Source organism: Pelodiscus sinensis, chromosome 13 (genome assembly GCF_049634645.1).
Source record: "Pelodiscus sinensis isolate JC-2024 chromosome 13, ASM4963464v1, whole genome shotgun sequence".
Lineage (NCBI taxonomy): Eukaryota > Metazoa > Chordata > Testudines > Trionychidae > Pelodiscus > Pelodiscus sinensis.
Window position 1 is genome coordinate 38,285,912 of NC_134723.1, and position 21,962 is coordinate 38,307,873.

General features: G+C 44.4%; 1 long non-coding RNA gene across 1 annotated transcript in view; it reads left to right on the forward strand.

Moving 5' to 3' along the window:
• Window positions 1-21,962, forward strand: part of LOC142831300 (uncharacterized) — a 152,618-nt gene that overhangs the window by 100,511 nt on the left and 30,145 nt on the right. Inside the window, exon 2 of the long non-coding RNA XR_012907023.1 lies at window positions 20,144-20,209. This is a non-coding gene — a long non-coding RNA (uncharacterized LOC142831300). The remainder of the gene's footprint in view (window positions 1-20,143; window positions 20,210-21,962) is intronic.

Below are 21,962 nucleotides of genomic sequence, written 5' to 3' on the forward strand. Positions count from 1 at the left end.
CTCTCTCTATCGCACACACACACACTCTATCTTCTTGTTGTTACTAACAGTTGCTCCCCCTAACTGCACTGGCCAGGTGAGTTAGATGGGGCAGGGGTGGAGCTAGGCTTCTGCCGATCCGGATCGGTGCTCCCTTGTTGACAAGACGAAAACCTGGGGTCCTCCTGCAAGATGCCTTTGATTTATAGTAGCTCCCCTCTCATGCAAACCTATCATCTCATGCGTATGCAAAATCTGTGAGCGTCATCATATGCATATGCAGTTAGTCATCTGTGGCACCTTCTTCTGGGTGTTGTCTTAATGCTGCCACATTCGCCTTCAAAAAGGGTGCTTCCAAAAGCAGGCACTTGTTGCTGACTCTCAAGGCATCCATATGTCAAGTCTTCTTTCAATGAGCCCACTTCACAGGTCTCATTATCCTTGGATCTGGTTTACAACCCCTCTTGCAACTGCCCTGAGGTGCTTGTCTTTCTCGCCTTATCTATTCACACTTCAGTCATTCAACAGGGACATTCTCTTCATCTTACTCTTTTTAGGGACCATTCTACCAAGACTTAATACAGAAGACTTAATACAAAGTTTCTATGTTCTCTATGAAAAGGTATGAAGTTTCTCTGTAAAAGGACTTAATACAAAGCTATATAAAAGGACTTGATACAAAGTTAAAAGCTTAATACAGAGATTATATGATGATCCACACTGATATGAAAATGATTAATACAGAGATTTATGATTAATACAGAGATGTATCTACATAGGGACTGTCTCATTGCATTTGGGGGACTTAGGGAAAGGTGGTGTACAATCTATCAACAGCTGTAAAACCGAAACTAATGAAGAAGAGAGAGAAAATTCCTGCTTCTTTTGTTCTCTGCCATTATTCTTTCTCCCCTATTGGTATCTGTGTGGAGCAAGAGAGAAGAACCTTACAAAGTTTGAAAATCCACAAGTAGGCTTATGAAGAAAGGTTTGTTCAATGGCCAGAATCTTTTCTAAACTAGCAAGAAACAGATCATTTTTTTCACAGAGCCCTGTCCATCAAGCCTGCCTGCAAGGATACTAAATAACAAGCAAGGTATCTGCAATAGGGCAATTTTCTGTAATGTCCTTGGGAGATTTTATTGAATTAAGTTTCTGTATCTTAGAGTGTATTGTACTAAATTAATTTCTTATGCATTAAGGCAGGCTGGGATAGCATGTGATCTTTGAAGGGGAATCTGGGGATTCAAAAGACTATATCAAACAATATGCCAGACAAGAATGGATTTTTGGAACAAGTAGTTTTTCCTGAATAATAATTGTATGCAAAACACCCTTCTTCTTCCTTTTGTAGTGATGTTCTGAGGACTAGGCTATAATCAGCTGTTACCCGAGGCCAAGATGGAAGGCTCAAGATTTGTAAAGGAAGACTGAATTATTCCTGGTTGTTCTGGTTATCACTCTGAAAGATTCATTAATTTGTAAGCATAGGGAAATACCCATTTGTGAGTTTTGAGGGACTAAATTTTACCAGTGTCAAAACTGGTATTGGGGTGATCTCTGGTAAAGTTTGTGGCAAGTGTGTAGGTTGTTTTAATGTTTTTCTCCATAATGCTTTCACCTTCAGAATAAATGTGCTTACCTAGAAAGAGCTGTGTGATAATTTGCAACTGCAGGTAAATATACCATTCCTAATCTTTGGCAAATGCAGAGGATGGCTTTTAAGGCAGTCTGGCATGCTGGGGATATTATAGCGCAAGCAGAAAACTGTACAGCCTGGAAAAGCTCCCTCCAGGAAGGAAAGAGACACGTGTCTTCCCAAGAGAAGTGGTGGCTGAGGAGCTGGCAGTACAGACTGGGTCCCCTCAAGGAACCATGGAAGAAAAATTATAGGGGCAGTTGTTCTGAACTGTGACAATATCATCAGAGCAAACTTTGTTCATTCAGTGAATCTGTGTACAAAGCATAGAAAAAATATCCAGTTACCATTTTTATGTATTGACTCTTTAATGGAGGTCACATTTGTCATAGTGTCAGTTATTTTCCTCCAGAAAAGCTGAAATCACTTTAATCTCCTAGCAAAACATACATGTTCTCTCTTCTAAACCCTGGTATGGTGTATAGTTTGTCTTCTTTGCACAGAGGATGCATTATACTCCAGACAGCCTGGTATGAGATCTAAGGGGAGTTGGGAAGAAAATGGAATATACACATCTGCACCTCATCTTGTCTCTAAATTTGTACCTGGAAGAATTTTTATCCACCATTTTTTGACCACGATCAATTGCATGTGGAAATTATACAACACAGAATTTTAACCACCTGATCTGAGGCACACGTGTGGAGAGGTAAAAATTGAAGGTATGGATTTAGAAGTAGTCTCTGCAAATATTAGCCCAGGTGTTCATCTAAAGTCACCCTTCACAGCTGCACATTTAAACTAAAACTCTGACTTGGGTAGCACTTCAAAAATGGTATTAACTGCATCTTTTACATTCAGTTGATTCAGCAACTAATGATTTAAATGAGTTCTAAACTTTGATCAAGTAGAGAGTTACCTGGAATATGGATAAGACAATGGAGGCTTTTTTTTATTGTATTGAGTGATATTTTTTTTTTACTAATGTGACCTGTATTTCTATTCTTACACCTTTTAAAAAAAACTTAGAAACAGGTGTTTTGTGGGACATGTCTAAAGCAAATATATTTCTACTCATATTTCTACTCCCCTTTCCATTGTTCCACTTACAAACCTCCCTACTGCTTCTTCAGGTTTGCTTTCATTTTCAGCTTTGCTGTTCTTCTAGGTAAACACCCTCTTGCCAACTGGGGAAAGATTAGTCAGGTGAGTTCCCTGGAGAGTAGAGCATAAAAATGTTAGAAACTACCACCCATAGCATCGTGAAATTGACAATACACAAAGTACTGTCAAATGCGCCAACATGAGCAAACTGCAAAAGTAAAGTGTGTGTGTAATATAATGTCTGTAATCTTTCTTTTCCAGTAATGATAGGAATTATTTATAAGAATACAGGGTGAATGCATTTCAAATGGTAATGTGAGTCTTAAGTTGGTGTCCCTTTCTTTGGATCAAAAGGTAACTAGTGTATTTCTGTTAGCTGGAAATGGCTGGGATCAAAAGGTGAATACTGTTTACTTAGTTTGCACCTGCTTAATTAATACACCGTCTGTTCAATATAAAGCTGCTGATGGTGCTGTCTGCCAGCTTGTTAGACTGATTGTTTGATCTCTCTCACCCTGGAATCCTCTCCTAATATAGGAAGCAGGCAATGCATGTTATTAAGGAAATCCAAGTAAGTGCTTTTGATTTGTCAGTGTACAAAGAATCATTAGAACCAACAATACATTGTTCTTACACTGTCTTTAAAGGCCACTCTCTTATAAACCTGTATGCCAGAAACTAATGTGGTTTGGTGGTGATATAGTACGTTTCCCTGGCTTAAATCCTCAAAGGTATTTATGGTCCTAATTTCCTTGAAATCAATTGAATTTGGGAGCCTAAGTGCTTTTGATGATCTGAACCTCTCTGCTTAATTCTTTGCCTAGAATAAATAAGATTTCCAAGTAAGCATCTTTTCAAATGTGGCCAAATAAAGGGTGAGAGGGTAAAACTTTGCTGTAACTTGACTAGGGTGCTAGGAGCAGTGTTGTCTTCAAGTCGTCATTGTCAAGTCCAAATCGAGTCTCATGTCACTACAGTTCAAGTCTCAAGTCAAGTCTCGAGTCCCTAAAGTCACTTTCGAGTCAAGTCCCAAGTCGAGTCTCAAGTCTTAATTTAAAAAATGTCAAGCCACTTTTGTACAAACCATCAATATCGGCATTTTTGGACAATTTTTTCACCAAGTCGATTTAACAAAATTAGCAAGTCTCAAGTCGATTCTCAAGTTACAAACAATGAACCCAAGTAGAGTCTCAAGTCGAGTCACCTAGGTGACTTAAGTCGAACTTGATTTCAAGTCGTGGGACTCGAGTCAACAACTCTGCCTAGGAGACATTCTTGATTTAGTAAAATATACTTGCATCAGAACAGGGCTGGTTAATTATTTGCAGGGCCTAGTTTGAATGTGCCACCAGAGCATTGGCCACAAACTGAGCCTGGGGACGTCCCAGCTCTGCCTGTGAGAGGCTGCAGCAGCTGTTCTCCCATGGGCTATGGGTGGCAGGGCCACCACCGCCATGCACAGCTATTGGCTTTGGGATGTACCTCAGATAGGATGTGCTGCCCGGGCAGGTGGGGCCAATAATAAAGCGTGGGACCATGTGCGGGAGAACCAGCTGCACATACCTCACACTGGCTCTGTTCCAAAAGACCTCTTTTCCCTAATAAATATGAAGGATTCCTCCTAAAACCTACCTAATATTTATTTGGAGACTGAGTTAGTTCCCTACATTTCTACTTGTAGTGTGATTCCCATGCAGATGAATTCTTGTCTTACCCTGGAAAATATACCCATGTTCCCTGGATTCGAACAGCACCCTATGATCTCTGCCTTAGCATTGCAACAATCTTTTCTTTGTGCCATCCGGGCCTCTATAATGAAGCTTCCCTTAAAGAAATCCACTCCCTTCAGGCCTTTGCAGCAGCTACAAAAATGGCAGCTTAGTTGAGCTGACCCTAAATAATGGAAGCTGCTGGGCCAGATGGCCAGCTCCCACAAACCTAAGTGAACCCAAGTGTACCATGCCCCATAGCACTCAGAAACATATTGCTGCTTCCCTCTGTTTTATTACTCTAGAAAACAAAACTTTAATATAATAAGATAAGCAGAGGAGTGAAAACACATCAGACCAATCCCCACTCCAAGGTCCTGGCCTTGCCAGTAAAGCCTTGTTAAACAAACGTGCCAGAAGCCACCTCTCGCTCCACATTGTTTTGTGGCAACTTCACTCAGGAGGAGGCTGTGGATGAGAAAGTCTAGGCCTGAACGTGCAGGGGCATGGACAGGATATTCACAGCAGAGGATTTAGATGCGGAGTGGACTGCAGCCTGTTATGAGGATGAGCCCAAGTCTTTGAGACTAGGGAGTTGTCCATTTTGCCATATTAAACACCTGGATACTCCAGCAGGAATCCAGAATTTCATCTGGCTTACATCTTCCCACAAGGCCCGGCTCCCATTCACCCTCCTTTGTCCTTTCTGCCTGCATCTCTCCTTCACCTGGATGGGGAGAGAGCTACAGTCACCTGACGCAGGTAGGAGACCTCAGCTAAGTAAAGACTTTCATGGGTGATCATAGAATCATAGAATAATAGGACTGGAAGGGACCTCGAGAGGTCATCGAGTCCAGCCCCCCGATGACCCAGTGCCTTCCCTGCCCATAGTATCTGGACTTTGTGTGTCTGGTCAGTAGATCTGACTGGACTCTGACGGGTCCCATTTTGACTGGAGTTTCCTGTTTAAGACCCAACACCTGGCCAAGCTACTTGCACTCTTACAGGCACCTAAGACTGATCTTTCAGCAGCTCTTAATAAATAGCTGAGCTACGAAGAGTCCTGAGGCTGCTTCTCTTCTAAGCAATACCTTTGGATTTATTGTAAGTGGCTTGTAGCCGGAGGAGTTGAGGGGAGAGTTTGATTTCTTGCTCAGGAAGTCAGGAAAATAATTTTGAACATAATAATATCTAGTCCCAGATTCTTAGGTGTTAAGAGCCATTGAAATACTTATCATAACAATTACTAGTGGAGGATTTAGTAACCTGCCCCCTGCTCACCGCACTCGCCAACCCCCGTTCCGTTGGCTGCTTTTGCTACTCCTTTTCCTGGAGCTCCATGGCTCACAGCCCACTCCCCTCCTTCCATCCCTACTCCCACTTCCATCCTCCATCCAACACCCCCATCTCCCTGCCTCCATTCCTACACCAAACCATCCCTCCTAACCCTTCCCCCTCACACTGCCCATCCCCCTCTTTCCATCCCTACCCCCACCTCCATTCTTACACCCATCTATCCTCCCTAACTCCCCTCCCTCTCCACCCCACACTGCCTATCCCTACCCTTCCTCCATTCCTACAGCCCCATCCTTCCCATACCCTTCCTACTCCCCATCCCACACTGCCCATCCCGCTGCTTCCATTCCAATATCCCCCTCACACCCACATCCTCCCTTACTGCATTGCCTATCCCTACATACTCTCTTATCCCCCTTCCTCACTCCCTACACTCACCCTACCCCTTCCCACAAATTCATTGAGCTGTGCGCCCCTCCCCACCAGCAGCACCAGAAGGGCATGCAGCACAGCCCCTGCCACCGCAGCAGGAGCCACAGGCCACCCCCAGCACAGCCTTTCTGAACGGGCCTGTTGGGCAGCTTTGCTCTGTGGTGAGCCCGAAGCACAGAAAGGCCGCTCCAAAGATCAGGGGAAGCGGCCAGGGTTCACCGTAACCATGCAGTCCCCAAAGGGCGGGGTGTATGGTGTGGCCAAAACTTTCCCTGCTTGTGGTGGGCCCAGGAGAGTACACCTGAGCCAGGAGCCTGGCCCCGGGTCACTGGCACACGACCTACTGCGTGGCCCCCAAGAGTTGTGACCAGGCCCAGGCTGCACAGAGCAAAGCTGTGCCGCAGGTGTGTGGGCCGGGCAGGCTGGAGGTGGGGCCCAAGGGCAGGTAGACGCTGCTCCAGAGGGTGCGGGAGGATGGATCCGCTGTACCCCCATCCACATTTCATGGAGCAGTCATGTGGTCCGGGCCTGCCCAGTTCACGGCAGGCCCAGGAGAGCATGCCTGAGACAGCGGCCTGGCCATGAGTCACTGGCACACACCTGTGCCACTTGCTTGGGCCAGGGGGGGGAGACCTGTAGAGTGGACCCCAAGTGCTGTGGCTGGGCAACACAGAGGGAAGCTGCGTGGCAGGCGCATGGGCCTGGCAGGATGAGGGCATGATCCAGAGGCTGGTGGACACTGCTCCAGGGGGTGTGTGGGCAAGGAGCCGCCACCCTCCTCATTTCACGGAGGCTAGTCAGTGGGAAAGCCTGTGGGCAGCACTGGTAATGTAGCAAGAAGCTGGGAGGCAGGCACTGGAAGGGCAGTGTTTGAGCAGGCTGGGGGGGGGGGGTGTCAGTGAGGGGGCTGGAGGGTATGCATCCAGTAGGGCTGCGGGTGAAGAGGTTGGTCAGCAGGGAAGCCTGCCAGCAGCACTGGTGATGGAGCGAGAGGCTGTTTTCGGGGGGGAAGGGAGCAGAAGGGGTGATGTTCTGGGCTTGGCGTTGGGGGTGTGGCGATGCAGTGATGTGATGATGTCACTCTATTGTCCCACAGGGAAACGTTTTTGAATAGAGAGAGAGAGAGTGTGAGAATTATTACTTCTTTGCTAGTTAGTTTATTTATTACTAGAAGACTTACCGGGTGTTGCCTGGGTCCGGCCCGGGAATGGGGAAAGTAGCACAGGCCTCTTGCCAGTGCTCCCCGAGCCCCGCCTGGCACTGTGGCGGGCAGGGAGGGAAGCCTGGCCCAGGGCTGGAGTGGGGGCCTGGGTCGGGCTGTGGAGGACAGCAGGCCTTACACTGGCTTTCCACGGGACTGGCCTGGGGGGCAAGTGGGGCTGCAGAGGTTTCCTACCAGTGCTCGCCGGGCCTGGGGCCAGGAGGGGTACGTGCTGGGCAGCCAGGGGTGGGTGGCTGTGGCTCCTGCAGTGGGGTCAGGGCCTGCGCTGCCTGGCCTCAGTGTGTTCCTGGGAGGGGTGCTAGTGGTGGGGCTGGGGGGGGGGGGATGTTCCTCCCTGGTCTGATGCTAGGGCTGAGGGCCAGGGGATAGGGGCTTGGGCCCCAGGGTCACTTACCTGGGCCATTAGCTGATAAGATAGCAGGCCCTGTCCCCCACTGTCTACTCCCTTGGTGGTCTCGCTGTTCCCAGAGTTTGTGCTGCAGTATCACTGTCCCCTGCACTTGCTCCCCCCCCACCCCCATGGTGACTGAGTATTACATTCCTCCTCGCTCTGCTCCCTCCCTTTCCTTTTATGGAAAACAATTGAATTCCAGGCACATCCCATTTTCCTGCCTCAACCAAACCCTGACCTTGCTGTAATTTAGGATAAGAGGCAGCTGCATACCTAATTGGGTCCTAGCTTTTACCATTTTGGAGATGTTCTTGATCAAATGGACTCCGAGATAGACAGATGACTCACAGGCAGACACACAAATCTCTCTCTCTCTCTCCCTCTCTCTCTCTTTCTCTCTCTCAAAACTCTGTCTATCCATTTCCCTTAATCCCATGTTCTGTGGTTTGGGCGCCATCTCCTAAAGCACCTCTTGAGTGCATGTGCCTAATGGATATTTGCTACTTGTGTCAAGTATGCTCTTCCCTAGCAGCTAGCAGTAAATAACAGGAGAGCAATTCAAGAGAGGGTATAATAGGGAAGGGCCACAGTAATGTGACTTCACCCCAAAATATAGGCAGAGGATTCAGAATCCTGCAGGGAGTCAGGGTTTTTGGTGTCCAAAGGAGAGGGTCTTAAAATGAGTGTCATCCTGAAGCGTGTTACGGTAGCATGGGAATTAGACAGTAGCATTTAGATAGCAGTAGCTATTTCTAATGAAATGTTGAAGTTGTTGTGCAAAATGTGTCATAGCTGACAATGATTTAGGTTACACCATAAGCTTTGCCCCATATGTTGGCTATTCCTTACATATTCCCTATAGTGCAGCCAATACTGATTCAGCCTGCTTTGGTTATACAAGGGAGAACTTGCAATTTTGGGGTGATCACTGGATAGTGACCATTTCAAGACAATTATTCATGGGAGAGGTGGCTGCCTTGACCCTCCCTCTTTCCCCCAACATATTCAGGGCAAAGGGAGATATTTTTGAGGGTGTCCAGGCAGGTTGGAATGTTGCCTTCCAGCCCATCTCTATTTTACAGTAATGAAAAGAGCTACAAGAAATTGTACCTGTCAGATCTGTCAGTGGCTAAAAGCAAGGAGAGATTGTTCTGACAGCTCTTGGCAGCGGCTCCACTGATAGCCCATGTTGCTACGCGGCTGTGCTCCTGAGGAAGTGATGGACGAGCTGCGAATTGGGTGTTTCAGAATGATCACAAGGTTGCGTTTTGTTCTCTTTTCTCCCCAAAATTGATTTGTTTAGTTTCAGTTTGGGCTGAGAAACTTTGCATGAGAGTTCCGCACTGCTTTGAATAGGGGAACAAAGAGAGAAGCAGGGAGGGAGTGTGGTGGAGTTTGTATCTTGCTGAATATGTAGTGTGAATGTAAAACGTGAGTGTTAACCTTCTTCTCTCTTTCTCCCTGTTACTTGAGCTTTGTTGCATGAATTGGGCTGTTTGGTTCCCTTATATTATGTGTTTAAGGCAGCATGGGTGATTTTTAAAAGGCAAAGCTGTCTTCTAGCGAAGAGGGCACGGTGTTGGGATTCTGTTTCTAGTTCTGCCGTGGATCGGCCATGAAACCTTGGGCAAGTCTCTTCTCTCCATGCCTCTGTTTCTCCTCCCTCTGAACCTTTTGCCTGTCTAGTCTGTTTTGGCTTGAAGCTATTCTGGGCAGCAATTATCCTTTCCTGTGTATCCGTACAATGTCTAGTGCAGGGGGTATTTAGGATCTAGAGCAAATAAATCATTAGGAGTGTATGATCTTGAGCTATGCAAATGTGCTCTAGGATCTCTCCGAACAATGTATCTGTGGGATGGCAGGGGAGGGGATAGGACTGTATGGAAGAGCTAAACCATTATATTGATTGACTGTTGGACAAGCATGGCCAGACATCTCTCATTCTAAAGCACAAGAGGGTTGTTGTCAGGAGGCAGTAAGTGATGACAACAGGATGGCGGCTGAAGAAGTGCTTAAATCAGTGGTTGTGGTTCACAACAGTGACTGCTGCACTTGCATGAAGCCCACTCATGTCACCTCTGTTGATTGTTCATGGGGACAAGAAAGGGCTTAGAGGGGGAGGCTTTTGAGTTACTACAAAGAATTCTGTCCCAGATGTCGGGCTGCTGGATCTCCCTTGCATACTCAGGGTCATGATTGTCATATCTGAAGCTGGGAAGGAATCCCTCCTACATTCAAATTGGCAGAGATCCTTATTTTTTTCCCACCTTCCCCTGCATATAGGGCATGGGTCACTTGCTGGTTTTGAACTAAAATAAATGGTGGATTGTCAGTCTTTAAATCAAGATCTGAAGACTTCCATAACTCAGCCACAGGTTATGGGCCTGTTACTGCTGTGGGAGGGTGCGCTTTTATGGCTGATGATGTGCAGGAAGTCAGACCAGATGATTATGAGGGTCCCATCTGGTCTTAAAATCTTTGAGATCTGTAATGAACCAGCTAACATCTTCTCAAACACAGAGTAAGTAAGAATTTGTTGCTGAATTTCATTAGAGATTCAATTTTGCCTATCTCTTCTATACAATTGTGCAATATGTTTCCCTATTAAAAACAATCATGTGTTTAAAAGACAGACCAGCTGCTTTGAAATTTTGATGGTAAAAGGATTTTCTCCCTGCATTGCCTGGTCTCTCTGGTCCTCTGTGGCTATTGCTCTGCTTCAGTAATGCCACTGAAAGAGCGCACTGAGAGACAATTGTTAGAGAAGAAGCAGGCGACTAAGGAGCAATGGGATAAACAGAACTGCTTTACTGCCCACACATGTTAACCTTAGACCCCTACCACATCATTCCGAGTGGCACCAGTTTGGCACCAATTACACCCTTTTATTTATTTTAGTAATTCACACATCTATCACTACTTTCCCTAAAACCTTATTTAGTGATGTTAACTTCCATCCCATGAATATTAATAAGCAGGTGATGAATACAATTATACCCGCCCCTGTTTCTTGTTTACTGGATTTTAGTTGAATCAGCATTACATGCTGTCTTCAGCAGCCGCTTAAAGGGTGGGGGAAAGCGCTTTGACCCTGAAAAGAGTTTTACAGAATGAGGGCGAAGACAAAACAAGACACTGTTCAGTGCAACCATCTTTCAAGGCTGCCAGGACAAAGGGGGAAAACATGTTTAAAGGGCAATGCCTGCTGTGGCAGACCCCTTACCTCTATCCCAGACCCTATTCATTTGTATATATCTCAACAGCAATATGTCACCCAGCTCAGTAGGTGCAGTCTGTGCCATACAGGATCCATCTGGCAGCAGTTTAGAGGCTTAAAGGATACACCCACAAGGGACCATTAAATGAATGCAACGACTCAGGAGCCCAGCTGTGACATGGATAAGCAGAGGCCCCAACAGCTTCTGCAGGCCCCTGGGAAAGGTACAGGAGTGGCCTCGGGTGGAAGGAGTTGGGCTGGGGGCAGGTGCTCTCAGTGCTGCCTGGACCATGGTGCTGGGCTTCCCTCGGAGGGCCATGGAACGGCACTCTGGTGGTGATTTAAAGGGCCCAGAGAGCCAGCTGCCACAGTAGTAGTGAGAGCAGCCAGAAGCCCCGGGCCCTTGTGAATCACTGGGCCCCAGGGCAACTGTCCTTTTGCCTCCCCCCATCAGCAAGCCTGTGGATAGGAAAAGTGTTTATCCTAGAAATACAATGGAAATGTGAACAATCGCTGACAGGCAGGCAAGGGAAATGCAGACTGATTTCAGACAGAATAGACAATAAAATGAGCAGGTGCTTGTGATGTCAGTCATCACCAAGGAAACATTCAACAAATACAATATGTCTCCAGCCAGAAAACGGCAGCCATGGAAAAACGTTTCTGGAGGGTAAAATACAGGATTGCAGTAAGAGAGAAAAAATGATGGCACTTCGGACGCTGTGTGCCAAGGGTGTGTCTAGACTGCAGGCTTCTTTCGAAAGAGCCTCTTTCGAAAGATCGCGTCTAGACTGCAGGCGGATCTTTCGATAGCGGAAATCCGCTTTTTCGAAAGAGAGCACCCAGCGAGTCTGGATGCTCTCTTTCGAAGACAGCCTCTTTACATTGAAGAACGCCTTCCTTCGAAAGAAGAACTTTCGAAGGAAGGCGTTCTTCCTCGTGAAACGAGGTTTACCGCCATCGAAAGAAAAGCCGCGTTCTTTCGAAATAATTTCGAAAGAACGCGGCTTGAGTCTGGATGCAGGGGAAGTTCTTTCGAAAAAAGGCTACTTTTTTCGAAAGAACCCCTGAGTGTGGACACAGCCCAAGAGAGTTGGCATCTCAATCCAATTCCCAGTGGAAGTGTCCACATCATAAAATGTCACTATAATTGGGAGACGAAGGCCTTGTCTGCACACGGGTAATTGATGGGCATAACTATTCCGGAAAACCAGGGCTTGCCAAACAGCGGCGAGCCGCGCTCACCAGCCACACTGTCTGGCGATCTGTGCATGCACAGATTGTTCTGCTCATGCGCAGATCGCCCGAACCCGGCTCTTCTGGGTTGTAATCTACTCGCCACGGACAAGTAGATTGCATTATTTGTCGAGCCCTGGGAATAACTATTCTGGTAGATGCATTATACTGGAAGGTTACGTCTACACTGCAGCTTTCTTCTGCAAGAACTGTTTTGCGCTAGAGTTCTTGTGTAAAAGGTCTTCCACAAGAGCGTGTCCACACTACCATGTACTTTTGCGCAAGAGCGTCCATGATAGTGTGAATGCTCTCTTGCACAAGAAAGCTCTGATGGCCATTTTAGCCATAGGGCTTTCTTGTGCAAGAAATTCATGTTGCCTGTCTACACTGCCTTCTTGTGGAAGAGCTCTTGCGCAAGAGGACTTATTCCTCACGGGGAGAGGAATAACTCTTCCAGAAGAAGCCCTGTTTTCCTACGCTGTACTGTAAATTTACTTGCACAAGAACGTGTGTGCAGTGTAGATGCTCTGAAAGTTTTTGCTCAAGAACAGCCATTCTTGCGCAAGAAGTCTGAAGTGTAGACATAGCTGAATAGTTCTACATCAGAAGAATTCTTCTGTGTGGAATGAAAACGGCCTGATTCTGGAATAACTACTCTGCTCATAAGGTGCAGAAATTATTCCAGAATGAGAAGTCACTTTGGTTTCAGAGAAAGGGTCCACCTGGGTGGCTCTTTTAGAACAGCTATTCTCCTCCATTTCCCCATTAGACACGCTGGTATTGAAACAATTTTTAAAGTTAAGGGTGCTGATGGCAGAAACCATGTATTTGGGTTGTTATTACCACTTCAAGCCAAGGGTGTGGTATTACCCTCAGCACCTCTAGTTCCAGCACCTATGAGTACACAAGTCTTGAATGACCTTCTCTGTGCTAATGGTGGTCTCTCTAGGACTAAGTATTGGCACGTTGGTATGCCCTGGTAAGGAAGCTTGTACTCCTACCACTTAGTCTATGCCTTCTCTGTAGGCATTAAGAAGACTTTAAACACTACAGCTAACATTTCCTATAATTCATGAGACATACATTTATGTAAACACGTAAAATGAGCTCTGTTGCTTTTCAAAGGTGGTAACATTATATAGATATGGTAATGCACATGGCATGCAAACCCTAGTGCATTAGTACATAAATCAGCTATTAACTGATGGAGATAAGGAGGAAATCCATGGGGTAATAAAGCTATAGCTGTCTTCTAAAGTGTTTCTTGTCAGGGATGAGACACTGCTCTACAGGAGGACTGGTCTGATAGAATTTGGCTTTTACTGTGTTCAAAGACATAAAGTAATTGACCAGTGCATTTTCTATGATGAGTCAGGCGAGAGGTTCTCTCCAAAGTAATGTACGCATTAACTGAGCATACGGTTGTCTTGCACGCACCTTCCATTCAGATGAGCATTGACAAAGCCTTGGATTGTTCCTTTTAAACACTCCCCTTTAAGAATAAGGAAGGGACAGTGAAACACATTTTTATTATAAGCAATTTTTCAAAGCAAAATGAAACTGTGGTTTGCTTTTACGAAAAGTACAACCAGCAGTTGGGTAGGAAATCCCTTTTGAATAATTTTTCTTTCTTTCTTTATTCAGAGAAACTACCCAAACAAACAACATGACTAAATTCACTACTTAGACCACTGGCAAAGCGAAATATGTGGGAAATCTGGATCCATTAAAACGATGTGATTGTCATACAAAGAACCCTGTTAAAAAGAGTGGCTATAGACTTATACAGAAAGAATGAGTTGCCCTGTGGGAAGAATAAAAATAATCATATAAAACCTGTACCCGATAGAATTGGTTATTGCCACTAATCTTCTTTGGTTCTGTTTATGGTAGATAAGCCTCATTTTATTCAGGAGCTGTATGAAGAGGTTTCTCAGCCTGATTTTCAACATTAGCCTTGATCTACTGCCTTCTTTATTCTATCCACTCTGGGCACCACAAGAATAATAACAGGGTTCTTATTAGGGGACAGGAAGGCCATGTCTACACTAGGAGGTTAATCCAAATTTACTAAGTTCAACTTCTGGGCATCCAATTTTACAAATTTCAAGTTCCATGTCCTCTTCACGGGGAAGTATTGAATGTAGTCCAAGGCAGGCTCCATTAATGTGGACATGCTACCTCTGACTCAGAGCCCCAGAAAGCACTCTGGGGAATGGTGAGGAGGCCTCCCAGGGCCAATAAGTTCAACTTAGCAGCACTGGAGCCTCCACACTAATGTTATTTTGGATTTACAAGTTTGGGAATAGCATCATTCCTTCTGAAAAGTGAGACTTCAGAATTCAAATTCTGTGGCCCCTTAGTCTAGAGCAGTTTCCCCCAATTGCTGCTCCATGGAACCCTAGGGTTCTACGAAGTGAAAGTAAGGGTTTTGCGAGACCACAGCACTCACCTGTCCCCTGTTAAAGAGACAGAGTCTTTTTTTTTTTTCTCGACAAATTCTGGTGGATCTTTTTCTTTTCTTTTTTGCTTGACATATTTTACCCTGGCAATCCTGAGGGTTCCTTGAAATTCTTTTAAACTGAAAAGGGTTCTGTGGCCAAACAAAATTAGGAAACACTGGTATAGAGCAAGCAATACACAAATAATGGGATGAATGCAGAACATTCTCATCTTGGGAGGAGCTCGTTGTTCAGCATAAATGGGTTTGATAAATGCCTTGAACGTGTGGGGAGGGAGGATGTCTATATAATGGAAACATCCACAGATTCTCTGGCCTGCTTCTCTTCCTTCCATAGCCCATAGTCATCATAAGTGCTTGGTGGCTGTTCCCCTTCCTAGTCTGTCTTCCTTTGACTGGTCTTCATGGGCTGCTTGTGGAATTTATGAAGCCGCCAACAGTCATTGCAGCTGTGGACTCTCCTGGCATAACCCAGTACACATACTTGGAGGTGAGGAAGCTGCGAGCCAGTTATGATCACTTTCAGACAGACATTTGCCCCATACTAGAATGCTGTTAGAGTTCAATCTCTTATCCCAATTACAAATGCATGGTTTGCAACTCTAGCCATTTATTCTTGCTTTCCTGTCGGCATATGTGTAATATTGCTTGGCCAACCCCTGGCCTCCACAGAAGACACCCACAGCAGAGACAGAGCTAATGGCATTTGTTTTCTCCTAGCAGCTGTCAAAAGAACAGAACTCGACATGCGATCAACAACAACAACAATTTTCATCTCGCTCTTTGCACCAGAGTAACAGGCTTAGTAGTGGGAATGCATCGCTTACAAATTCGACCTCAGGGGGCTAATTTAAGACTAAAGTCCTAGTATAGATCTGACCGAAGTGATGATTACAGTCTGGCAACAGGGGATGTGCTTAAGTCTTTAGTTTTGGTTTATCAAGGTGTCTGTAAAATGTGTTCCTCTTGGACCACATAGCTTCTCACTCTTTGGGTTAGGCTTTGAGTTTCTCAAGTTTCAACCAATTTCATAGCTGAACAGTCCAAATCAACAAGGTTTGCCTCATTTCAGGTCAAATGCGGCTTGGAAGCAGAAATCTCCCCTCAAGCTCAGAGCAAGCTCAACCAAAAAAAGTTTGCATGCTTCATTCCACCCTGTTAGGAACCTTCGGGTTCTTGGAGAGTTAGAAGTATAATCTACACCTTTATATGATGATGAAAGAAATGAGACAGGGATTCATTTTGTGGCCTCTTGGTGGGTGGGTGTTAGGACTCTGTTTAAGATCCTACAATATTGTCTCTGCAGCTGTTACTTCTCATGTCTCTGATTAGTTCATCCAGGCTAAATTTCCAACTTTTCTCGGATGATCTCCATATTTCTACTTCTTTTCCATCTCTCTGACATTTTCCCTACATATTTATATATGCTTGGCTGACATTTCATTTTGGATAAGAATGAACTTTTTTGTGCTTAATATGGGCAGTTATGGAAGTTATTAGTTTCTCTGACACTCACAATTACCTCTTTAAGTCTGCTTATTGAATTGAATTAATTCCTTCTATTGTACCTCCTAGCTGTTCACTTAGAAGTGTGTGTGTTATAAGAATTTTTTTCTGTTGAAGCAACTGTAGCACATCAATCCCAACTAACCCATTTACATCATGATTATGAAATTTATGGTAGCCCCTTAAGAAGGGATAGTCCAACGGTTAGTGCTTTAGACTACCACTTGGAAGACCCTAATTCAACTCCCTATTCTACCATGGACTTCTGCAATCTTTGGTAAGTCACTCTGAGGTTGTCTAGCTCCCCAAAACAGATTTGTCCAAAATACAAAAACTAGTATTTAAAATGTATTGTTTTTTGGGGGGGGAATCTATATATTATTCTAATTTTGTATCTTCAATATTGGATAAGGCAATAGGTATAACTTTTTAACAGTCAGTGCAATAAACCTATGCTGTTCTTACATTTTATAGGGCCCTATGCAAGATACCTGAGGAGTTTCCTCGTCTCTGACTTGGGCCTTGGGGCTTCCCTGGAGCCATTGTGGATCCGAAAAGGCTGTGAGTCCCTCTCTGCCCCCAGTGTGGCAAGAGGGAGCCCTCAGTTCACCAACTGGGCTGGCTAATAGGTGCATGTGGGCAGGGAGAGGGGTTGGAGAGAAGGCAGCTCTGTTCCCAGCCAAGAGAACAGCCAGGGAGGAGGAGCCAGTGAGGAACCAGCAGATGGCGGTCTGGGATGGCACTAGGCACACAAGCACATACAGCAGCATAGGGACACTCAAAATGTTGTGCCCCAAATTTTTGGGTGTCCTATGCAGCTGCATGTGCTGCTTATGCCTACGGTAGGCCTCATAATCCACCACTGGTCCAATTTATGAAGGAATGTGGTAAATCCTCCATCACTGACAATTTTTTAATCAAAGTTGGATGTTTTTCTAAAAGACCTACTCTGGGAATAATTGAAGCAAGTTCTGTGGCCTGACAGGAAGTCAAACTAGAAACTAGATGATCACAAGGGTCCCTTCTGGCCTTAAAATCTATTAATAATGTGAAAGATTTTGAATAGCACTGAAAGTTTTGTTCCAATATTGAACCTCAGAGCATGTCAACTTTCCTTCTTTCAGGGGAGGGATAGCTCAGTGGTTTGAGCATTGGCCTGTTAAACCCAGGGTTGTGAGTTCAATCTTTGCGGAGGCCATTTAGAGATTTGGGGCAAAAATTTGTCAAGGTTGGTACTTGGTCCTGCTTTGAAGGCATGGGACTGGACTCAATGACTTTTCAAGGTCCCTTCCAGTTCTAGGAGATAGGCAATCTCCAATAATTTATTTATTAGATCACACCACCTCTTAATCATCCTCAGTTAATCAATTCAGTAAAAATCTTCATATAGAAAACATGAGGCACTACGATTTATTAGTCCTCCCTACGTATGTCACACTCAGTGCTATGTCTGTGGTAATGCTGTATGAAATCTGTTGGTTTCAGTTGCACAAGTTGTCAATTTCTCAAATGGGATTGGTTTAAGACTCCTGACTTCAAAAATCCGGAACATTCCAGAAGCAATTCTAAGGAAACCAGTCTTTTATCAGATCTAGTGCAAAAATAATCAATATTTGCCTGTCATGCAAAGATTTGTTAGGTGAGCAATGAAGCCTCGGTGATTCATGTTAGCCCCAGAAAACTTTTTCCACATCCCAACGTTCTGTTGTCTCTGAAATCCATACTTTGGCCGGATGCTGCCAGGTGCTGAGTGGTCCCTAAGCAGTGGGCAGTTTTCTCAACAATCACTGATTGACTTCCATGGGAGCTGCAGGCAATCAGCACAGTACAGTAAAGGTTCTTTGTCAGTACCTCTAAGCTTGATCTAAATTGGACATCAAAGGGTCACCCAGCTCACTGATAAGGTTGATGTTTTGCCATTAATATTTTTAATCTTCCCTTAGATAACTTACAAGTACCATGAGTGATGTGTTTAAACTGAAAGTATGGAAGTGCTCACACTAATATTCAGGGGCTGATACACATCTCCATAGAAGTCAACCAGTCTGAAGATCTTAGGTCAGAGTCTGCCAGGGATTAGATAGACTCGCTCAATTTCTATAGCCGGTGCTGTATTGACGGGAGGCGGAGAGTGGCCAGTTTGATTGCTTCTTCATTATGCAGTCCTAATTCTGTCATTTATGCAGGGGAAGGGAGAGGTGGTCCCTGGGGGTCATCTCTTTCTAATGCATCTGGTGGTACAAGCTGTCTCCTGTGTTTGAGGAGTGTTGGTTGTGGTATTATGGATACTTCCTGCATGATAAAGTAGAGTAGAGAAAGTATGTCCCCCTTTATTATCTTTTCTCCCACTGAAGCCTCCACTATCAAGCAGCAGCAATTCTTTTAAATTGTGAATGTTGTGCATGAGTCTAAACACTAGCGATGAATTGCCAACAAGCACTGCCACCTGATAAACATGCAGTTCATTTTGTTCATTCATACTGTTTAGCAAAGGGTAACATAACTGGTTAGATCTCACTGTATTTCTTTCCCTAAGCACGTACAAAAATGTTTATTCCAGAATAAAAAGTTTGGCAGTTGGTAGATGGCTTCTGGCAGACCTTTTTGGATTTGGTCCATGACTGAGGCTCCTAGGAGCTACAACAACAATAATAATAATAATAATAATAATAATAATAATAATAATAATAAATAACCACCTCTATTGGATAAGCACAGTCCAACTGACACATAGAAAATTAGAGAATAAAACCAATTTCCTATTATTTAACACTTGACCAACTGTAAATCTCTTTGTACTACTGAACTAGTAGAAATGTGTTGGAATCTATTACGTTAGCCATGTTTCAGTCAGCCCCTGTGGGGGAGTTATTTGCTGTTCTCTTTAATAATTTAGATGCTGCTGTCTTGATTTTAATCCCTCTTGTTCCTCCAAGTTTCTTGCTGAACAATGTGTTTAGGGCAGCAGATTGACTAGAAAGGCTCTGGAACCTGGGTTCTCAACACTGTACCTCTTAGCATCAACAAATGGCAATGCAGAGGACTTTTGCTTTGGCTTTGTGAAAATTTAGCCTTTGCTATTTTGTTGTTGTTTTATTTGTGATGCAGTCTAAAATCTTCTATGGTAAGGGTGACCAAAATGTTCTATTTGTGTCAAAGTGTGTCTAAATATTAAATAATATTTTAAAAGCATTTCAAAGTTGGAAGCTCAGCAACATATCTAGAAAGACAACCCAAGGGATCAGTAGAACAATTAATCAGAATTTCCTATTAAGATTTCCTCATTTGCAGCAAGAAATTATAAAACTAGGCAAAGTTTGGGGCTGATGGTAGTGAAAGTGAAGATTCTAGATTAATTGATGGATACTGTTAGGCTACGTCTACACTGTAGGTTTCTTGCGGAAGAAGCCTTTTGCGCAAGAGTTTTTGCTCAAAAACTTCTTGCACAAGAGCACTTCCACACATCAAAGCACATCGCAAAAGTGATGTGCTTTTGCATAAGAGAGCATCCACACTGCACGGATGCCCTTGTGTAAGAAAGCTCTGATGACTATTCACAGAATGGCCATCAGAGCACTTGTACTTTTTCCCCATAGGGGTTTCTTGAACAAGAAACCCCTGCAGAGCAGCCACATTTGCCTTTTTGTGCAAGAACTCTTGCACAAAAAAGGAGTTATGCCTTGTAAAAGGAGGTTTACCTACGCCGGGAAAAGCGCTCTGTTCTGATATTTTACTGTCGATTTACTTGCACAAAAGCACATTTGAGGTGTGGACGCTCCACAGGTTTTTGTGCAAAAACACCCATTTTTGTGCAAAAACCTTGCAGTGGAGACATAGCCTCAGAGCTGTAAACACAACCCAGCAAATGTGTAAAAAGTTGGGAACTGAAACACAGTTGTGTTGTGTCCTGCTTTGTTTGCTGAAACATAAAAGCTAATTTTTCTCTTTCAGGTTGGTTGTTGGAACTGCATGCATGTCAAAACAACCTGATGGTGCCAACTCTAGATGGAAAATCTGGTATGTTCCAGATAAAGAATGTGCAGATAATTTTGTGTGTAACTAATCTTTATTTGTAAAGATACACTAATTGCTAAAATGTAAGTCAGAAGCGTAATATTCCTATCATGGACATAGACTCATAGAAGCATAGGACTGGAAGGGACCTTAATAGGTCATTTATTCCAGTTGTCTCCACTCCACTATGGAATAAATAGACTTCCATTTGCTCTTATGGTCTAGTTCTTATAGCTTATACAGCCAGAAGGAACCACAGGCCTGAGGATTTCTGTGGATTAAATTCTCTTTGAACTAGAGCAGTGTCCCGTGGAGTACTGACCATTTCCCACTGGAAGAATGGTCCACTCCTATTAATTTCCCAGGAAACTTAAGATGCTCAGCACCTCACTAAGGGTATGTCTAGAATAAATGGCTCTGTCGATGGAGCCATGTAGATGAGGTCTCTAGACATAGGGAAATGAAGCGGCGATTTAAATAATCACCACTTCATTTACATCAAAATGGCTGCCGCACTGTGCCAATCAGCTGTTTGGCAGCACAGCGTGGCAGTCTGGACGCTTCATGGTCGACAAGGGAAGCCCTTGTGGAATGAGGTTTACCAGGGCAGTTGACAAGGGCTTCCCTTGTCTACCGCAGTGCGTCCAGACTACCGTGCTGTGCCGCCAAACAGCTGATCGGCATAGCGCGGCAGCCATTTTGATGTAAATGAAGCATCGCCGCTTCATTTCCCTTTTTTGAGTACACTAATCTATATGGCTCCATCGACAGAGCCATGTAGTTTAGACGTACCCTAAAGATGCTCATATCAGTGAGTTGTCATGCTCAGAAAGCCCAAAACGGAGAGCCTCTCTGTTAGCACTCTGCCTCAACAAGTGTGATAGCTTTCCAGCAGCTGTCAGTTCCCTGCCATGGTGAATACTTACCTTTCATTTTAGTGCTCACCACTGAGAGCTTTGTAATAAAGCATGAATAAGTTTATCAACAAAGAAGAGTTTTAAGAGATATTGAGCAGACAGAGGTGTTGTTTGCAAGCAATACGAAATAAAACATACTGCTTTCTGGTGACTAAAACTTGATCTAAGCAAGGTACAATCTTCATCTAAGCAGTTTTCGTACAAGTTAACAGTTTTCGTACAAGATCTAACATTCACAGGCTCAATGGGCGCTGTATCCTCTGTCCCCTTATTGGTGAATAACAACATGGTCTTTTTGCTCAAGAACCAGGAAGGCTTCCTAGGGTGCAGATTCTGTCCCCTGGCGTGGTTGTTAAATGGTATTCTCCAACGTTCCTTCTAATCTTTTCCCAACCATGTGTGGACTTTTCCATCCATGTGCAGAATAAATGTTTATGTTCACTGTGACATGTGTGAATATGCACCACGAGAAGAAATATAACAAACCTAGCTGTGGGTGTTCTGGTAACTGCTGGGTGGCATTCGTACCTCTCCTGAGTGGCTACACAATCACACAGCTTACCGGGAACACTGCTTTTCTCCCATGTTTGTTTAGTTTCCGTAATTGTACTTTAATTGTCCTCTCTCCACACCTCGCTGAAGGACAAACACACATTCCTGTGGCTAGGGAAGGCAAAACACATTTTACAGAACCTATTGCTAGCACACAGCTTTAACACTTTGTACACAACCCACCCAATGATATTTGGAACCATTGTGTCACTACTTTACATATGACATGAAGCCTGATCTGACACCCATTAAATTAGGGTGGCCAAGAGCTTCTGTGGGCTCCCAGG